The sequence below is a fragment of the Mytilus californianus genome, unplaced genomic scaffold (genome assembly GCF_021869535.1).
Source record: "Mytilus californianus isolate M0D057914Y unplaced genomic scaffold, xbMytCali1.0.p SCAF_18, whole genome shotgun sequence".
NCBI classification, from domain to species: domain Eukaryota; kingdom Metazoa; phylum Mollusca; class Bivalvia; order Mytilida; family Mytilidae; genus Mytilus; species Mytilus californianus.
In genome coordinates this window covers 987,288-1,006,216 of record NW_026262666.1, presented here as the reverse complement: position 1 = coordinate 1,006,216, position 18,929 = coordinate 987,288, and the positions used below count along the sequence as shown (strand labels likewise).

Here is an 18,929-nt window from a genome sequence, read left to right as displayed (position 1 = left end):
AATCAATATTAATCTTGTTTGCATGTACAAAATCCCAACCAACTATAAAAGAATGATGTAGCCCATCTATAACATAAACATGATAATTAAAAACAGCACCTTTAAATGAAATTGGTAAATTAACTTTTCCTAGCACTTGTAACCTATGTCCACTTACACCTTTAATTGATGGAATATCTGATTGTGAAAGTTTATCAGAAAGGGCCAACTTGCTATAAAAATCAAAGCTACAGCAAGTAATTTCTGCACCAGTATCAATCAATGCATGTGTTTTTCTGCCATTGATATCAATAATTGAAGTATTTTTCTGCATAGGCAATACCAAATTTACCTCTGCAAAAGAATTTCTACCTCTGTGCCTATCCTTTGACAAATGCCTAGGGACAGGCGCGAATCCCTAGCGATGAAATGGGGGGTTTTGACCAGATTTTTGAGAACCTCTGCATTTACGACCATAATGCCCTATCTTATGACAATTATAACATTCTTTATTTCTTGCTGGGCAATTAGAACCACAAAACATACCACAATTTTGACATGATCCATCATCTTGTTGTTGTTGTTGTTGTTGTTGCTGGTGATATGGATTTTGTACTGCTGCTGGCATTGGTTGGCTGTACTGTTGTCCATTATACACTGGCTGTTGTGGAATGTATTGTTGTTGGGGTACAAAAGCATGTTGTTGTTGGTTACCAGTTCCTTGTCGGTAGTTCTGTCTTGGTTTGTTGTACCTGTTTTTGTTCTGTTGAGGCTGGTTTGGTCTTGCCATGTTAATAGATGTATGTAGTCTTCTGATCTCTTCCAATGGTTCTTGCATCTTGGCTTCCAGTATTGCTGCAATTGTATCAGCAGTAATGGACGATGCTGGTACAAGTTGTTCGGATTTTTCTGCATTTTCTGCGATTGCCCTTAACTGTTCCAAAGTAGCTGGCTTTGGGAAAGTGTTATGCACTGTTTTCCCTATCTCCCCTCTGAATCCTTGTATAGCAATACCTATCTTTATGTTGTCAGGAATGTCCTGTCCTATTGTTTTTTCCTGTAATCTTGCCATAAACTCATCAACTCGTTCGTTTACACCTTGTTTTAACTGAAGTATATTTACATCAAAAAGTCCTTGGGATTTTTCAAAACGTTTAAAAAATTCATCCTTTAATAGTTGTAATGAATTTTGAACAGTTTCCGAAAGTATAGCAAACCATTGCTTAGGTATACCATCTGCCATAAAGAATGGAAAGGAATTGCATTGTTGTTGTTCACACATTTTTTGAATGAGTGTCCAACGGATAAAATATCCCCACCATTGTGCTGCGGATGATTTTCCATCATAATTATTTAGGTTGATTCCTGATGGCATGTTAACACTTACTTCTCTAATTACTTGAACTACTGCAGGTGTTGATGGTGTTGATGCTGTTGATGCAGTTGATACTGTTGATGTTGTTGTTGTGGTCACAGTTGATGTGGTATCTGTTGATAGGACAGGTACTGTTGATGTTGTAGGGGCTGTTGAAGTTGAAGCTGTTGACGTCGAAGCTGTTGTCTCAGTTGCTTGTTGATGCACTCTTGTTTCTGGTCTTATTGTATCTTGACTGCGGAGAAGGTAGCTATTCAGTGGTGCTGGCATTTGTATGTTGCTGATTTTATTTTCTTTCTTGTTTTGGGACTAGCTTTGGATCTTTCGGTCACTCCACCAAATGTCGTACTGACTTTTCTGCTGCGTCTGATGACTTTTAGCGCCTGGTGTAAAACAAGAGAAAGTTCTAGTAAATATAGATGTTTATTTCTTGAAATCAGTAATCAAAGTGACCGTTGAAAACATAAATTGTTTCCATGCGGGCGTGGTCACATGATCACTGATTTCTTAACTTTCTCCTGTTTTCACCAATCAAAAATTACCTTGTGAAGCTCCCTTGACCACAACCTATTTTCACTGGTTGGCCAATAATCAAGTCACGGGTGACAGGTGTTATTAACAATTTCACACATGAGTAATAGGAAAAGGTTGTTTAACAAAAGCCTTAATTTACATGTAAGGTACATAATCCAAAGTAAATAATTTAGCGCTTACATGTCTCTTTGTTATCCGTCTTAATTACGTAATCTAAATATTCAAGTTGTATGTCATTCTTCTTTATCAAAAATTAACATTCCAAAAATAATGTAACTTACATAAGGAGAAATTTTAGAAATAAAATAAAAATTTAAACTTCAAAATACTTTAACTCGAATTGTAAAAATTGAATAATTTTCACTTAAGTTTTGGTCTGTTATATTAAAATTTGTCGGCAAAGTTGTTATAGTAAAATTATGAATTGCCAAAGACAAAATTTTAATATAACATATGTACTATCATTTCAAATCCAGAATTAAGGCACACAAGATTAAATAAATTAAGATACATGCTCTTGGACCGAAAATATCCGAAGAGAATAATTGATGACGGAATAACTAGAGCCAAATCTTTTAGCTTACAGGAATTACGGAAAACTAAATCACATTTAAAAGAAAACGTTTTACCGTACATTTCTACTCACAACCCCAGAAATAATGAAGCTTTTAACACTATACATAACTATTTACCATTTTTACAGAGCGACCAGAGGATGTTGAAATTATTTAATTCACACAAAGTAATTAAAAGCAAACGGCAACCGAAATCTTTAAAAAAATTGTTGACCCGCGCAACATTCCAAACTGAAAATAGTCAACCAAAGGTACAAAAATGTGGACGACCAAACTGTGAATCTTGTTTATACTTATCCGAAGGAACAGAATTCGTTTTTAAATCAGGACACATTTTTAAAATCAAGAACAGTTTTACATGTGCATCGGAAAATATTCTATACATCATCACTTGCAGTGGTTGTCAAGAAAATTATATTGGACAAACCGGCAATACCATTAGAAAACGAATGACAGTACATAGACAGCAAATTCAAGTCCCGAGCACTAGAAAAATCCCACTTAGCGAACATATTGATACTGAGATGCGCTGGATCAAATCATCCAAATTTCTTCATTTTTCCATTTTATCAGTGTTCAGATAATACAACGAAACCAATGAGAATTAATAAAGAAAATTATTTTATTAAGAAATACCGTCCTAAATTAAATAGATGAAATGAGAATCTGGCAGGCATTTCTTTATAATTATGTACTGTAAATTCAGAAATTATTGCGTGCATTTATTATTGCGATTTTGTCATTTTAGACTAAAATGCGATTTTAATTTTTACGATATCAAGAAAAATCCTGTTTAATTCATATAAAAAATTTCAAAATGCGAGTTAAAATTATTGCGATTATAACCCTGTCGCATTTTTCGCAATAATAAAAACATCGCAATAATTTCTGAATTTACAGTACTTTTACTTTCGTTTTAAGTACCTACGTTGTGCTATATTATGACGTTGAGGACTCAATAATAATGTCGCTAATAAACGTTACCTCTGACGACGTCGCCAGCAACCATATCCTTGAAGATCTGTTAAACAGTGAAACCGGTAGGATACTATGGAGAACATTTTTGAACAATTTGAAGTTGTAATAGACAAAATGTGAATATTCATATTGAATATAAATATTTGGTGCATTTTCAGCCTTATTTTTTTCCCCTATATATATATATATATATATAGTTATGAGAACTCATGATCCTACATCCAGTCGATATTCTAATGCAATTATTTTGTATCAATGGTTCTGATTGGATGACAATAAGCGTAAAACTAAGGAAGCCGACATTTTGAATTCCGGAATGTATTGACATGTAATTTCTCCAATAATTAGCCAAAAAACTCATATTTTGCACCTAGAAATCTTCTTTTTATCAAATTTTATTACATTCTGAAGCGGACAAGAAGCCAGAAAACACCCGGTGTTTACGTTTGATGCCGGAAGCATACTTATGACGTCACCTAGTTTCGGCGCCAAAGAAGATAACACCATTTCGCGGAATTTTCGTTTAATGAAAATTTACACTATAATAATGACTAAAATTGAATGATTTGTTTATTTTGCATTAGAATAGAGATAACTGTATTGTATTTGAAGCTTTGCGGACGTCCATCGGTAGTTTTACTGTCGGAAATAACCGTTTACTTGTCTCCGCGTATATCTTTAAATTGTTTACTTATATTTTGGCATTGCACAAGGTCATACTATTTGACATCCATACACTAAATCCTTCGATATGTACTGATTGATACTTTTGTCTTTGTCTCGGAAAACATGATTTATTAATTTGTTGTAATTGGCTTTGAATTAAATTTCAGTGACTGCGAGTACTCTTAGATCGGTGCTTTTTTCTATTGTTTGTATGTTAGTTGGTGCAATATTTGTGCTTTTAGTTTTATCTTATATTGTGCTGTAACGCCACTGTCCCAGGTAAGGGGAGTGTTGAGCGCAAACACATGTGTTTAACCCCGCCACACTATGTATGTGTCTGCATCAAGTCCACAGCCTGTAATTCAGTGGTTGCCCTTGGTTCATGTGGGTCACATTTATTGTTAATAAATTGTATAGTATAAATTATGCCGTCAGTTTTCTCGTTTGAATTGTTTCACATTTTTCATGTCGGGGCCTTTTATAGCCGACTATACGGCATTTGTATTTTTCATAGTTGAAGGCTGTACAATGACCTATAATTGTTTTTCATATTTATCATTTGAACTCTTGTGGATAGTTGCAAAATTGGCAATCATACCACATCTCCTGGTTTTGATATAGTAATATTTGGTCTATGGAATTCTAGCAAGGTCTATATGTCCGTTTGACATGATTCACCTGTCGTCGACCTCGTTTCATGGATCATTGATCAAGGTTAAAGTTATGTGATTATGTCCATTTCTAAGCAGTAGGTAAACATTATTTGGTGTAATGCATAATTGTAAGGTGTACATGTTAGACTGGCAGGTGTCATCTGACCCTGACCTTATTTTCATGGTTCATTCCGTAATTTGGTCCTTTCTATATATATATGCATTACGTCACCTATATTGATGTATGGAATGATCGTAATGTGTACATATCTGTCTGGCAGGGTTTGTTTGACTTTGACCTCATATGCATGGTTCGTTGGTCAAATATTATGTTTACCTAGTAACATCAGTTTCTTTGATACTTTAATCAATAGCCCAACTGTATCTGATGAATGGAATGAATGTAAGTTTCACAAGTCTGTCTGGCAAATATTATATGACCTTGACCTCCTTTTAACAGTTAGTTGGTCAATGTCAAGTTTCGTGGTAAGGTAGGCGTTCTATAAGCAAAAGGTTATTTTTTTTTTTGGCGAATGGAATAATTATAAGGTGCACTGGTCTAGCAAGGTTAATCTGACCTAGACCTGATTTACACAGATCATTGATAATGATACTTTATGTGATATTTGTAGTAAAACTTGTATTTAAAATATTTTCAATATAAAATCCATCGTGATCAGTAAAGCAGTCGACCCATTTGAGCGTGTAAGCTCTTTTTACCATTTTTTGCCTTTTTTGCCCTTTATCTTTATTACTTTCATAAATAGAAAGACATTTAAAATTGCAAAAAATTATCTACAAGACAAGATATGTCAAAATCGGCAGTAAACTTTTTATAAGAAATATAGCTGACCAATTACCAATTTTGTTGCGTTTTTGCCAATGAGCTTGCAGTGGCGTAGAAAAGCCATTTCTAAGTGTACTCATGAACCTCGGCGAGTGGTCTGAAGGCCGCCCTCAGCGGCTCCAGGGCAGAGGACCTCCGGGTAGGGGGCGAAACCCACGGAAGCTGACGCGTTATCGTGAAAAAGATACCATTTCTGTCATTAAAAATTCATCAATAGCAATTTACTTGGTCGGTTGAGAACAAAACTTTACTATATAATAGATGATTTCAGTTTCCCAGTTGTGAATTTTCAATTTCTATGTAGCAACATTCCAGTAGAACCTGCATATGGAGTATATATCTCCCAGTTGATACAATATTTCAGAACTTGCATTTCCCATCATGATTACCTTGAATGAGGTTGCTACTTACAAGGAAGCTATAAAACCAAGAGTTCAAAGTGGTGAAGTTGAAAGCATCCCTTCGAAAATTTTAAGATCGCTATCAAGAGTTGGTTGACTGTTTCACAGATGACGACGGACATGATCCATTGTTGTAACCACAATTCCGTCCTTTTTTCCTCGAATTTGACCAACCGAATTAGACTTATCACTGAGGTTTTTTCATGTTGATTTCATTGTGTTAATTTACAATCTAATGGTCCTTTGTTTTTGCAGAAAAATGTCCAAACCAGTTACTTTAGAATATGTTTAAAAGGAGATGTTGGGTAAATAATAACAACCAGTCAATCGACAAAAAAATCAAAACTTTATAAAATAGTTCTATTATTTATTTTAACTTCATATAAATTTCACACCTTTTTACGCGAAAAAAACTCATGGAATATAGAGAGAATTTGTAAAAATGATCAGTAAGACCGATAAACAAAGCCAAAATTGTCAATCCTTTTCTTATAGGAGTTACTGTCCTTGAATGATGTTTTTTTTTATCCTTTTGGTGTTTTTGGCAAAAACTAAAGTAGAAAGAGTGAAAGTAAACAGACAAAATGATCAGAAACACAAAATCGACAAGAAAGAGATTTTAGTAATGAATTATATTTTATGGCCATTGTTGAATATGCACAAAGAACCAGGTGATCGACATAGGCGCTTTAGGGTCTCTAGTTATTAGTTATGCATGCATAGCAGACACTTACCTTGTTGATGTTGTCAATAGCACTTTAATTGAAGTTCATTCGATTCCCTCAGGATGTTTTTCCATCATGATTGTGTGAGCGTTAATGGATTTTAGAGATTTGAACATCAGTAAACTAATATTGTTGTCTCATTGACATTATCCACAGTGTCTTTTTATTGATGAACACAGCATTAAAAATGTTTTACATTTCGATGTACTAGTATATGAAACAGATCGTGCCATTTTATCAATGAAGCATATATAGGGTCAATGTCTTGCATTCATAGCATTAACATACAAAACATTAACCGTTACAAAACATTAACATTAACAACTACCAAGTATGATATCTGGCTTTATTTTTACAGTTTTACTTCAATCATATGCAATTAAAACAAAAATAATAAATTGCTTTGCCGAGCGCAGCTGGATACGACCGCAGAGGTCCAACCCTGAACATCATAAAAGTCTTAAAATAGAAAATGACATACATAATCATGGCTAAAATCAATATACCTTAATCAGCATTTTTAAAATTATAAAAAATAGTAACTTCTAAAAATAAATTGACAGCTAGTCACCTCAAGACAATACAACATTTCTTTATACATAATTTAAAAGCAGTGTAAGGGAGGTGATTCAAACACAACATTGTACCTAAATAATTGTCCATTAACCAGGTCACCCTTGTTTTTTCTCACTTTTTTGCCCCTAATTCCTAAACGGTTTGAGCCATAACACTCCAAAGCCAATCCTAACCATCCCTTTGTGGTATGGAAAATTGTGGTATAATTTCAGAGAGATCCATACACCGTTCCAAAAGTTATTGTCTGGAAACTAGAAAAATGCTTATTTGGGCCCTTTTTTGGCCCCTAATTCCTAAACTGTTGGGACCATAACCCCCAAAATCAATCCGAACCTTCCTTTTGTGGTTATAAACCTTGTGTTTAAATTGTATAGATTTCTATTTACTAATACTAAAGTTATTGTCCGGAAACCAAATGTCTTCGGACGACGCGGACAACGACGACGACGTGATACCAATATACGACCGCAAAATTTTTTGCGGTCGTTTAAAAATGAGTGCGTTCTTATTTCTGTATCCGAACAAAATAAGAAAGTGGATCTTAAACGAGGAGATATAAAAGGAAAATTGTTATCTTTTCAAAATTACAAAGGATCACATTTTTTTGTTATGCTTAAATAGTGTTGATTGTCATTGTGATCATTTCATAGCTCGTGAGAAAAATGTATGTACACGTTTTCTAGAATGCTTACACCACATGTTGAAGTTATTCCAGGTATGATAATAATCCTATACTATTTTCAATTTTTAAGAACATTTAAAAGCAAGAGGCTGTCAGAGTGACAGCAAACCGGATTTTCCTGCAGAGGTCGAACCCTGAACAGTTGAGCAAGTATGGACACTACATTTAAGCTTAAAACAGCTCTGAATTTGGATTGTGATTGAATATTTGACACAGCATAGGTTTTTGACACAAAATGAATGTGGTTTAAGAACTGAAATACTTGAAATTGGACATTTAAATACCTATTATGGTCCAATATCAAAAATCTAAGTACATATTAGAATCAGCATATCAAAGAACCCCAAGAATTCAATTTTTGATGAAATCAGACAAAAGTTTAATTTAAGACCCTTTGGACCTCAATGTGGACCAATTTGATAAAGGAGCCCACAATCCAAAATCTCTCAATACATGGTTAGATTCAGCATTTCAAAGAACCCCATAAATTATTTTTTTGTTGAATCAAACAAAGTTTAATTTTGAACCCTGATTTGGACCAACTTGAAAACTTGGCTCAAAAATCTACTATTTAAATACAGGGTTAGATTCAGTATTTGAAAGAACCCTATATATATTTAATTTATGTTGAAATGAAACACAGGTTAATTTTATCCATAATATTTTCTGTGCAAAGGGAAATAACTCAAACTGGATAAATAGTTCTCTAAAATAAGATATGATGCAATTTTTCAAATTATAATCAATAATATAATAACAACAACCAGTGATGACTAAGTTCTCTAAAATTAGATATGATTTAACACTCAAACATTATTAGAACCAGCATATCAAAGAACCAAAGAATTCAATTTTTGTTGAAATTAATCAAAAGTGTAATTTAGGACCCTTTGGACCTCAATGTGGTATTATCTTATTAATAATGAAAAGAAATACAGGTTTAGATTAAGCATTTCAAAGAACCCTATATATATATTCAATTTATGTTGAAATCAAACACAGTTTAATTTTGGACCCCAATTTGGACCAACTTGAAAACTGGGTCCAAAATCAGAAATCTAAATATATGTTTATTAATAGACAATATAAGCTTAGTTTTTAAAGGAGTTTACTACATAAAAAAAATATATAGCATTCAGCAAATTAGTTTTCACAGAATAACAAACAAACTTGCCACACAATTCTACAAACAATTTACCAAAGAAAAGAAGAAAAAATCCAAAATTTTATTGATCATTAATACAATGTCATTTCAAAATCTATAAAACTTATCAGTAACAAGAAATAATTGTAACAGAATGCTGTTACGAAGTCTCAATTGTCTCCCAAACAAAGCTCCAATAATTCGTCATTCCCATTGTCGCTTGACATTGGGCAATGTCCAGTACACATTGGTTTATGATATGCATTAGTGACGCCTATGGATTGACCCTGTATGTCATTCAAATCTTCTTGAAATTACGAACAGGAATTTATATGGTTTAGGGGTGGAAATCTTGACCGTTTACAAGTTCTCAAAGGGGGAGGGGGTGATCCCCAGGGGACTCTCCCTTTATTTCATATGATTTGTTTTTTTGTCCCGTACAAGAATATATATGGTTTAGGGGTGGGGATCTCGACCGTTTACAAGTTCTTAAACAGGAGGGGATGGGGGTGACCCCAGGGGACTCACCTTTTATTTCATTTGATTTGTTTTGTTTCCCATACAAGAATATATATGGTTTCAGGATGGGGATCTTGACCATTTACAAGTTTTCAAAAAGAAGAGGGGGGGGGGGGGGGGTGACCCCTATGGACTTCCCCTATATTTCATTTGATTTGTGTTATTGTCCCATACAAGAATATATATGGTTTAGGGGTGGGGATCTCGACCGTTTACAAGTTCTTAAACAGGAGGGAGTGGGGGGTGACCCCAGGGGACTCGCCTTATATTTCATTTGATTTGTTTAATTATCCCATACAAGAATATATATGGTTTCGGGATGGGGATCTCGACCGTTTACAAGTTCTTAAACAGGAGGGGATGGGGGTGACCCCAGGGGACTCACCTTTTATTTCATTTGATTTGTTTTGTTTCCCATACAAGAATATATATGGTTTCAGGATGGGGATCTTGACCATTTACAAGTTTTCAAAAAGAAGAGGGGGGGGTGACCCCTATGGACTTCCCCTATATTTCATTTGATTTGTGTTATTGTCCCATACAAGAATATATATGGTTTAGGGGTGGGGATCTCGACCGTTTACAAGTTCTTAAACAGGAGGGAGTGGGGGGTGACCCCAGGGGACTCGCCTTATATTTCATTTGATTTGTTTAATTATCCCATACAAGAATATATATGGTTTCGGGATGGGGATCTTGACCGTTAACAAGTTTTCAACAAAAAAAAACGGGGTGGGGGTGACCCCAGGGGACTCCCTCTCAATTTCATTTGATTTGTTTTATTGTCCTATTCAAGAATATATATGGTTTAGGGGTGGGGATCTCGAATGTTTACAAGTTATCAAAAAGAAGGGGGGTGGGGGTGACCCCCATGGACTTCCCCTATATTTAATTTGATTTGGTTTATTGCCCCATTTAAGAATATATATGATTTAGGAGTGGGGATCTCGACCGTCTACAAGTTCTTAAACAGGATGGGGTGGGGTGACCCCAGGGGACTCGCCTTTTATTTCATTTGATTTGTTTTATTGTCCCATACAACAATATATATATGGTTTTGGGGTGGGGATTTTGACCGTTTATCAGTTTTCAAAAAGAAGGGGGGTGGGGGTGACCCCCATGGACGTTCCCTATATTTCATTTGATTTGTGTTATTGTCTCGTACAAGAATATATATGGTTTAGGGGTGTGGATCTAGACCGTTTACAAGTTATCAAAAAGAAGGGGGGTGGGGTGACCCCAGGGGACTTCCCCAATATTTCATTTGATTTGTTTTATTGTCCCATACAAGAATATATATGGTTTCAGGGTTTGGGATCTTGACCGTTTACAAGTTTTCAAAAAGAAGGGGGTGGGGGTGACCCCCATGGACTTCCCCTATATTTCATTTGATTTGTGTTATTGTCCCATACAAGAATATATATGGTTTAGGGGTGGGGATCTCGACCGTTTACAAGTTCTTAAACAGGAGGGGGGTGGAGTGACCCCAATGGACTTCCCCAATATTTCATATGATTTGTTTTATTGTCCCATACAAGAATATATATGGTTTCAGGGTTTGGGATCTAGACCGTTTACAAGTTTTCAAAAAGAAGAGGGGTGGGGGTGACCCCCATGGACTTCCCCTATATTTCATTTGATTTGTGTTATTGTCCCATACAAGAATATATATGGTTTAGGGGTGGGGATCTCGACCGTTTACACGTTCTTAAACAGGAGGGGGGTGGGGTGACCCCAGGGGACTCACCTTATATTTCATTTGATTTGTTTTTTTGTCCCATACAAGAAGATATATGGTTTCGGCGTGGGGATCTTGACCGTTTACAAGTTTTCAAAAAGAAGGGGGTGCTGGTGAATCCGGGGACTCCCCAAATATTTCATTAGATTTGTTTTTTTGTCCCATACAAGAGTATATATGGTTTAGGGGTGGGGATCTCAACCATTTACAAGATAAAAGCACATTCTGAAATTGAAGGGGGGTAGGGGTAAGAATATATATGGTTTAGGGAGACTTAATTATCTGCAAAATGTCTAATAATGAACAGTAAATTTCAAATTTCATTTATACAGTCCTTCTAGTAAATTTCAAACTTTATATATACAGTCCTACAGATCTTATCAGGAAACAGAAAATTTTCAAATAAATCTGTCACTCCAATGATATAATATGCTAAGATATAACCCAGATCTAATTAATAATTAATAATGTAATTAACTTCAAAATGTCTAATAATATTATATAGCTTATAATCATTACCACTTAGGAAATAGATAATTTTCAAATAAATCTGTCACTCCAATTTTTATTGTGAGATAAGACATTATGCTTAGTCATAAAAAAAGATAACAAGAGTAAAATATTTAAATATTCCACTTTTGGAAATTAAAAATGGAAATAACTCACAAAGGAGATATACTATAAAATCTTGAAAATTGAACTAGACCTTCATTAAGTCCCAGGAAACAACATATTTAAATTTGAAAAAAAATTGTTAAAGCGTTTTCATGTTATTGTGCTGACATTGTTTGGCAGCCGCCTGAGATCCGCCCAGCCACCCGCCGTACATCACCATTTTAATAACCGATATTTCCTTCGAAAATCCGGTTAAAAATAAAAACAACACGTTATAAATGTCATGCGTCCGAAGCGCTTTTCTGGATTTTACCTTCATCATGAACGCTCAAAACCGAATATTTGAAAGCCAAGGATTGGTGTTAGTTTGGAGCTAAGTTTGTTAAATGGACCATTTTGTTAACTCTTGTACTCGAAATTGCAAAAATCACAACATATCATTTAACATCATACAAAAACGCAATTTCCATGAAATTTGCCACTAACAATTTATTGGTAGATGTGTCATAGTGCAGAACCTGTGGGTAATTCAGTCCATCATCACGTGATAAAAGTTGTCTGTAGCGTTGTCCATCAGGAGAGATGACGATCACATTGTGAGTATCACGTCCCACTACAAACACGTTACCATCATTGTCTACAGATATACCGAGTGGAGAACTCAGAACACTTTTATCACAGAACGTCCACAGTATGTTACCATGGTATTCACAACAGGTTACACTGTCATTGTCCCTGTTTGTGTAGAACAGTTTGTTACCAAATGTTGTAATGTACGCATATTGTGAGAGTTTGGTATTATAAACATTGGTATTGGTTTCGCCTTTCAGACTGATCATCTGTAGTCCTTTCTCTCTGGCACAATAAACCAAATTTCCGTCTTTGTATACTGCTCCATCATTGGCTGAACTAACTTTTATTGATTTCTTCAGTTTTTTGTTCTTTAAGTCGATTATATAAATCTGTTTTGCACCATCAGATGTAACAGCAATACAATCATCACCAATCAATACCACATCAAACGTAGGTCCGACATTACTAGTATTTAATTCGAAATCTTTTGATCCGTCAGATTTGACTAGTTTTATTTTATATTGTTCATAAGAACAGAATACCATCTTTCCGTCAGGGAGCATTGAACAACCTCGGACATTTGAGAACTCTGTATTGAAACCTTTCTGTAACGTCAGAGTCAGGTTATCAATATTTTTAGTCGGAATAGCTACCATAATCTGGGCTTGATTTTGCTTCCGGTTCTGAATTGACAAACTGCATGGATCAGAACTGACATTAATTTCTCCAAACTTCTGTACGCTGGTTGTGATTTGTGCTAAAGACTTGGTAAATTGGCATGAAATATTGGCTTGGTTTGTGGCGTCACTTTTGATAATCGATTGAATGATATTTCGTCATCGGAAATTTCTTTTTCGAAATGTTTTATGGACAAAAAGGTTTGCAGTTCTGACGCATGCTGTGTAATATTATCAATGTTTTCTTTGAATTCTGTAATCTCTCTTTACTTTATTTTTAGATCAGTCAACAACTTCTGTATTTTACAGTTCTCTTTTTGTTCAGCTGCTTTTAGTTCTTTCAACAAATCATCCTGAAGACAATCAAGACGATAATTAATCTTTGTCCTGGTTTGTTTTATTTCTTCTTCAATTTCTCTTTTTTGCTTTTCTAACGATGTTAAATTATCTTCCCGATTAGTTTTGATTAGTTTGATATTCTCAGCGACTTCCAGCAGGGTTTGTACGATTTCATAAAAGGCGTTTGAGGTTTTAACGTTTTTTATGAGTTCATTAATGTCGGTTAAACCTTTACAATCGTTGTGAGAATTCACACATTTCTTACAGCACGGACAATCGTGTTTTCTACAGAAAAGTTCGTATTTCTCGTTATGTATTTTACAGGCCGTGGCGATTTGGAGAATCTCTTTCGGTAACTTCTTGTATTCGGTAATGGAAACTGTTTCATGGTTTCGTGATGCCTTGGAAATACTATGATGTTCGTTACAATCTCCACATAGTCCTTCATCGCATTGGGAACACCAGACTACTGATGGCTTGGATATATGACGATAATCACAGACACCACAATTACTCCAATTACTGGCCATGATCCTGCAACATATATGTAACACACATAACAAAGTGCATGTATTAATACATAAAATGTAATTTGAAAATTAGATTAGTCCTTAAACATGCTTCTGAAATAAGTCCAATAAACACCCAATAGCGAACATTCACTTCATTAGGGCGATGTTAAAAGTATAAGTTAAATCTCAAATCGGGAAAATTAAACAGAATTTAAAAGAAATATAAGTCATTTTGCTATACGTTTTTCTTACAAAACAATTATTTTTTAAAACTATAGGCAACAAACATTGTTTGACAAATTTAGTCCCCCGTTGTGTAAAAAAGCTTCATATGATGAGAGATTTTTACACAGTTAATACTTTCATGGAATATTTACCTAGATTGACGAAATCACTCCAATCTTGTGACTTATTTAAGAAGAATTTAATTAAGAACAAAACAAAGTTAACCTCCGATTACAAAGGTCGTCTCATTCCGACCATTCTAAAAATAAGGAGATGTGGTATAATTGCTTATGGACAACTATCCACCAAAGACCAAATGACTTAGATGCAAGCACTATAAGTCAACGTACGGTCGTCAACAATGAGCAAAATATATTCCGTATAGTCAGCTATAAAAAGTTCTGATAGGAAAACATGAAAAACAATTCAAATGAAAACACCAAGAGTTGAATTCATGATAAAACAATAAACGAAAAACTAATATGATATACAGCAACCAACGAACACCACTGAAATGCAGGCTTCTGACTTTGGACAAGCACATACAGCTAAGCGGGTTTAAATATGTTTGCGAGCACCCAACCACCTCCCTAACCTGAGACAGTGGTGTAACAGCATATATACAGGGAAATTTCACTCACCTCAATTTCATGTGAATTTAAATTCATGTGTATCTCACGTAAAATTCACGTGAATTTCACCTCAATAAGCTTATACGTGAAACTCACATGAAATCGGTTCATGAGAGTTTCACGTGAATCTCATGTGAAACTCACATGAATTTCATGTGAAAATCACATGATTTTTTTTCACGTGAAATTCGTATGAGTTTTTTAAATAAAGTAATTCGAATAATATCTAAATTTTCAAATTTAATTAAAATCATGAAAAATACCATTATTTTGTAAAGTGCACTTGAAATTCATGTGAATCTCAATTCACGTGAAATTTACATGAAAATTTTCACGTGAGTTTCATGTAAATTTTCACGTGAGTTTCACGTATATATATAAGCTCGTTTGAGGCGAATCTTCTGACTTTTTCACGTGAGTTTCATGTATAAGGTCGTTTGAGGTGAATCTCACGTGAAATTTTTCACGTGAATTTCATGTGAGATTCATATGAAATTGACGTGAGAAAATTTTGCCTGTGTTCATTAAGAACAAACTGTAAAAATCAGATGGACAGTGTATGACTCTGAAAGAAAAGAAACAACTAACTAAACAACAACAAGAGGCTGTCAGAGTGACAGCAAACCGGATTTTCCTGCAGAGATCGAACCCTGAACAGTTGAGCAAGTATGGACACAACATTTAAACTTAAAACAGCTCTGAATTTGGATTGTGATTGAATATTTGATACAGCATAGGTTTGTGACACAAAATAAATGTGGTCAAAGAACTGAAAAATTAAAAAAAAGGACATTTACCTATTATGGTCCAATATCCAAAATCTATGTACATTGCTAGAATCAGCATATCAAGGAACCCCAAGAATTCAATTTTTGATGAAATACTTCTTAGTTAAACCATTGCTGTTCAAAGGGAAATAACTTTATTTCCATGAACCAATAATGTAAATCTAGAATTAGATCTGATTTAACTTTAGTTCTCTAAAATTAGATATGATGTAATTAGATATGATGTTATATTTATTTTCAAATTATAATCTAATATAATTAACAGTTTTCAGATAAATCTGTCACTACAATTATATTTGAGTGATTGACAATTACCAGATGGTGTGTTATCTTGATAAAAGTTGAAAATCATTTAAAAACACTTAGTGTAATCAAACTTTATATACATAGTTAATAGTTCCCAATGTTTTTTCTTTCATTTGTAACAAACTAATAAAGATCTGAAACTTATCTATGAAATTCTACAAGTTTATCTACACAATGTAATGTAATGAAATATATCCTTTAATACAAATAGATTGTTATTTAACGAATTTGCAAATCTGGAACAGGATCAAGTAAAAACTAAAATTAACACACACTCAGACAATTAGTTTATACAGAATAACAAACAAACCTACCACAAAATTGTTCAAACAATTTACCAAAGAAAAGAAAAAAAATCCAAAATGTCATTTATCATTAATACAATGTCTTTTAAAAATCTTTTTAAGAATGCATGAGTTATTTCGCTTCGTACAGAAATGGATTAATTCATCAAAAATTGAATTCTTGGAAAAGGGCTATAACTGACTAACGAGAAAAGCTAAAATCGTGAAAATTGAACTTGACCTTCATTTAGTAACAGGAAACAACATATCTAAATTTGAAAAAAATTTCTTCAAAGCGTTTTCATTTAAATTAACGGACACTGTTTGGCAGCCGCCCTCCCGCCCGCCTGCCCGACGTACATCGCCTAATCAATAACCGATTTTTACTTCGAAAATCCGTTAAAAATCACAAAGTACTGATCTAAGAGAAATAGCCGTTACTGAAAGCTAGTTCAAAGCCAATCACAACTAGTAAATGAATCATGGTTTCCCAGACTAAATACACATTTGCTGAACTCTAGAATATATATCTCTACAAGGCTTTGCTGATTGTTTTTTCTTATAGTTACAAAGACTTTATATTGAACGCTAAACGTTAAACGTAGCTGACTTCAATGAACCGTGACTTATATTTAGTTACAATTCATCCAAACATGATACAAATTATCCCAAATAATTATCGGTTCTTTTTTTTATTTTATTTTGATAGTTATACCGAGATTCGAACTTTTTGTAAATTTAAGTCAATGGAATTACCTTCTTTTGTCCTTATGATGACTGTCTTCACAAGACACATGTCTACGCATGGTTACACGATCGTTTTATTTTCTTAAAGCTACTGATAAGTTAGATTATAACGTTGAAATAATATTCCCACTTGACGTAAATTAATGAAGCGTGAGATAAAGGTTACAGGTCACAGGTCACATACGTTTGCCTATTTGCTTGTCTAGGTCACAGGAAACCCATTTAGGATATCCCAAAAATATAATTCAAATTAGAGGTTCTAAATTGAAAAAAAAATCGCGGATTACAATCATTATCACGAAATCTATAAATAGTTACACCGAAAAACAATTCGTCATCAGAGATTAAATTTGTTTGTTAATTATTGCAGTTTGTGTTATTCGATATTACGGATCAAGTGAGTTATAACAGATCTCCCAATAATATATTGTGAATTCGATATCACAAATTTAAAAAATCGTTTTCATGAATGTAATTTTCGGTAAAAGCAATTATAATTCGTTTTCACGGATTAAATTCGTGATAAACAAATTCATTGAAAATGTGGAATTAAATATTGCATGTTTTTGTAATTTGTGATATTGGATTGAATTTGTTATAAATCCCATAATTCTTCAAAATGAATTAAATTCTTAATCACGATTTATAGAAAATCTGTGATAACATTTGATTCGTGATCACAAATTACAAAAATCTGTGAAAAATAATTTCGACTGATTCGATCGGTATAACGAATTTAATCCGTGATAACGAATTTAATCTGAAATAACGAGTTACAATTCGTTGTAAAAAGTTACCTAAACAATGTGTGATCACGATTTTTTTTATAGCGAATTTAATCCGTGATGACGAATTTGATCCTTGACAACGACTTACCATGCTTACCTTAGCTATAATGGCAAAAATTTTATGAATTTGGGGTCCTCGATGCTCTTCAACTTCGTACTTTGTTTGGCCTTTTTTTTTTTTAACTTTTTTGATTCCATCGTCACTGATGAGTGTTTTTAAGACAAAACGCGCGTCTGGCGTACAAAATTTCAATCCTGGTTTCTATGATGAGTTTATTTTCAATAACTAATTTCTCCGATTCGTTATCACAAATTTATTCCACGACAACGAATTATGAAATTCGTAGCATTTTTTTGTACTATTTTAGTGCAATGTTAATATTACCGTAAACTAAAAAGAAATCAAGTGAGAGAAATTAGGGTAACCAGAATTGTATGTAATAGGTACAAATGATAAAACATTCAATATGTTCAAACATATCTTATGAAAGACACAAAACGAAAGTTGATAAAAAATCAACAATTTTAGTAAACAAACTCAAGATATTGGTGTTTGTGCGTGTGTGTGAGTGTGTGCATGTGTCTGTGATTTTTTTGTAATGTTAATTGTATAATGTATTTAACCCTACAGGAAACCAATGAAATAAAATACGTACCTCAATCGGAATTAACAACATATAATCTGCAATGGTGGTAATATGTCTACACAAAAGAAAGATGTCACATGATTTTAATATTTAAAGTCAGGGCACATAACGCTCCGCATATTAATTGAATTGTGATACTCATATAGATTTTAGAAAGTGAACCCATACAAAAAAAATACAAACTGATTGATTGGTTTTCATTGATTTATTTATACGTTAATTAAAAATATAAATTTTGAATAAAAGTCAATTAACTGTGATTGAATACAGAAAGTTATTTTAGATTGATTTCTTAAAAAAGAAACACAATTGACAACTAATAGTGTTTGGCGAAAGGTGTGCTTTATTATAATAATGCAATCAAATATAGTTATACCAAACATGGTATCAATAAGCTACAATGA

General features: G+C 33.7%; 1 protein-coding gene across 2 annotated transcripts in view; it reads right to left on the bottom strand.

Annotated features, from left to right (window-relative positions):
* LOC127726529 (uncharacterized) overlaps positions 1 to 18,575 on the bottom strand; it is a 31,997-nt gene extending 13,422 nt beyond the window's left edge. The window contains exons 1-2 of one of the 2 annotated variants that reach the window (XR_007993557.1): positions 18,535 to 18,575; positions 7,066 to 14,130 (exon numbers count right to left, since the gene is read on the bottom strand). The gene's annotated coding sequence lies outside the window, so the exon portion shown is untranslated. Of the gene's footprint in view, positions 1 to 7,065; positions 14,131 to 18,534 lie in introns of those variants that run through there. The other variant, XM_052233907.1, reaches the window with a different exon arrangement.
* Positions 18,576 to 18,929: the final 354 nt, after the last annotated feature.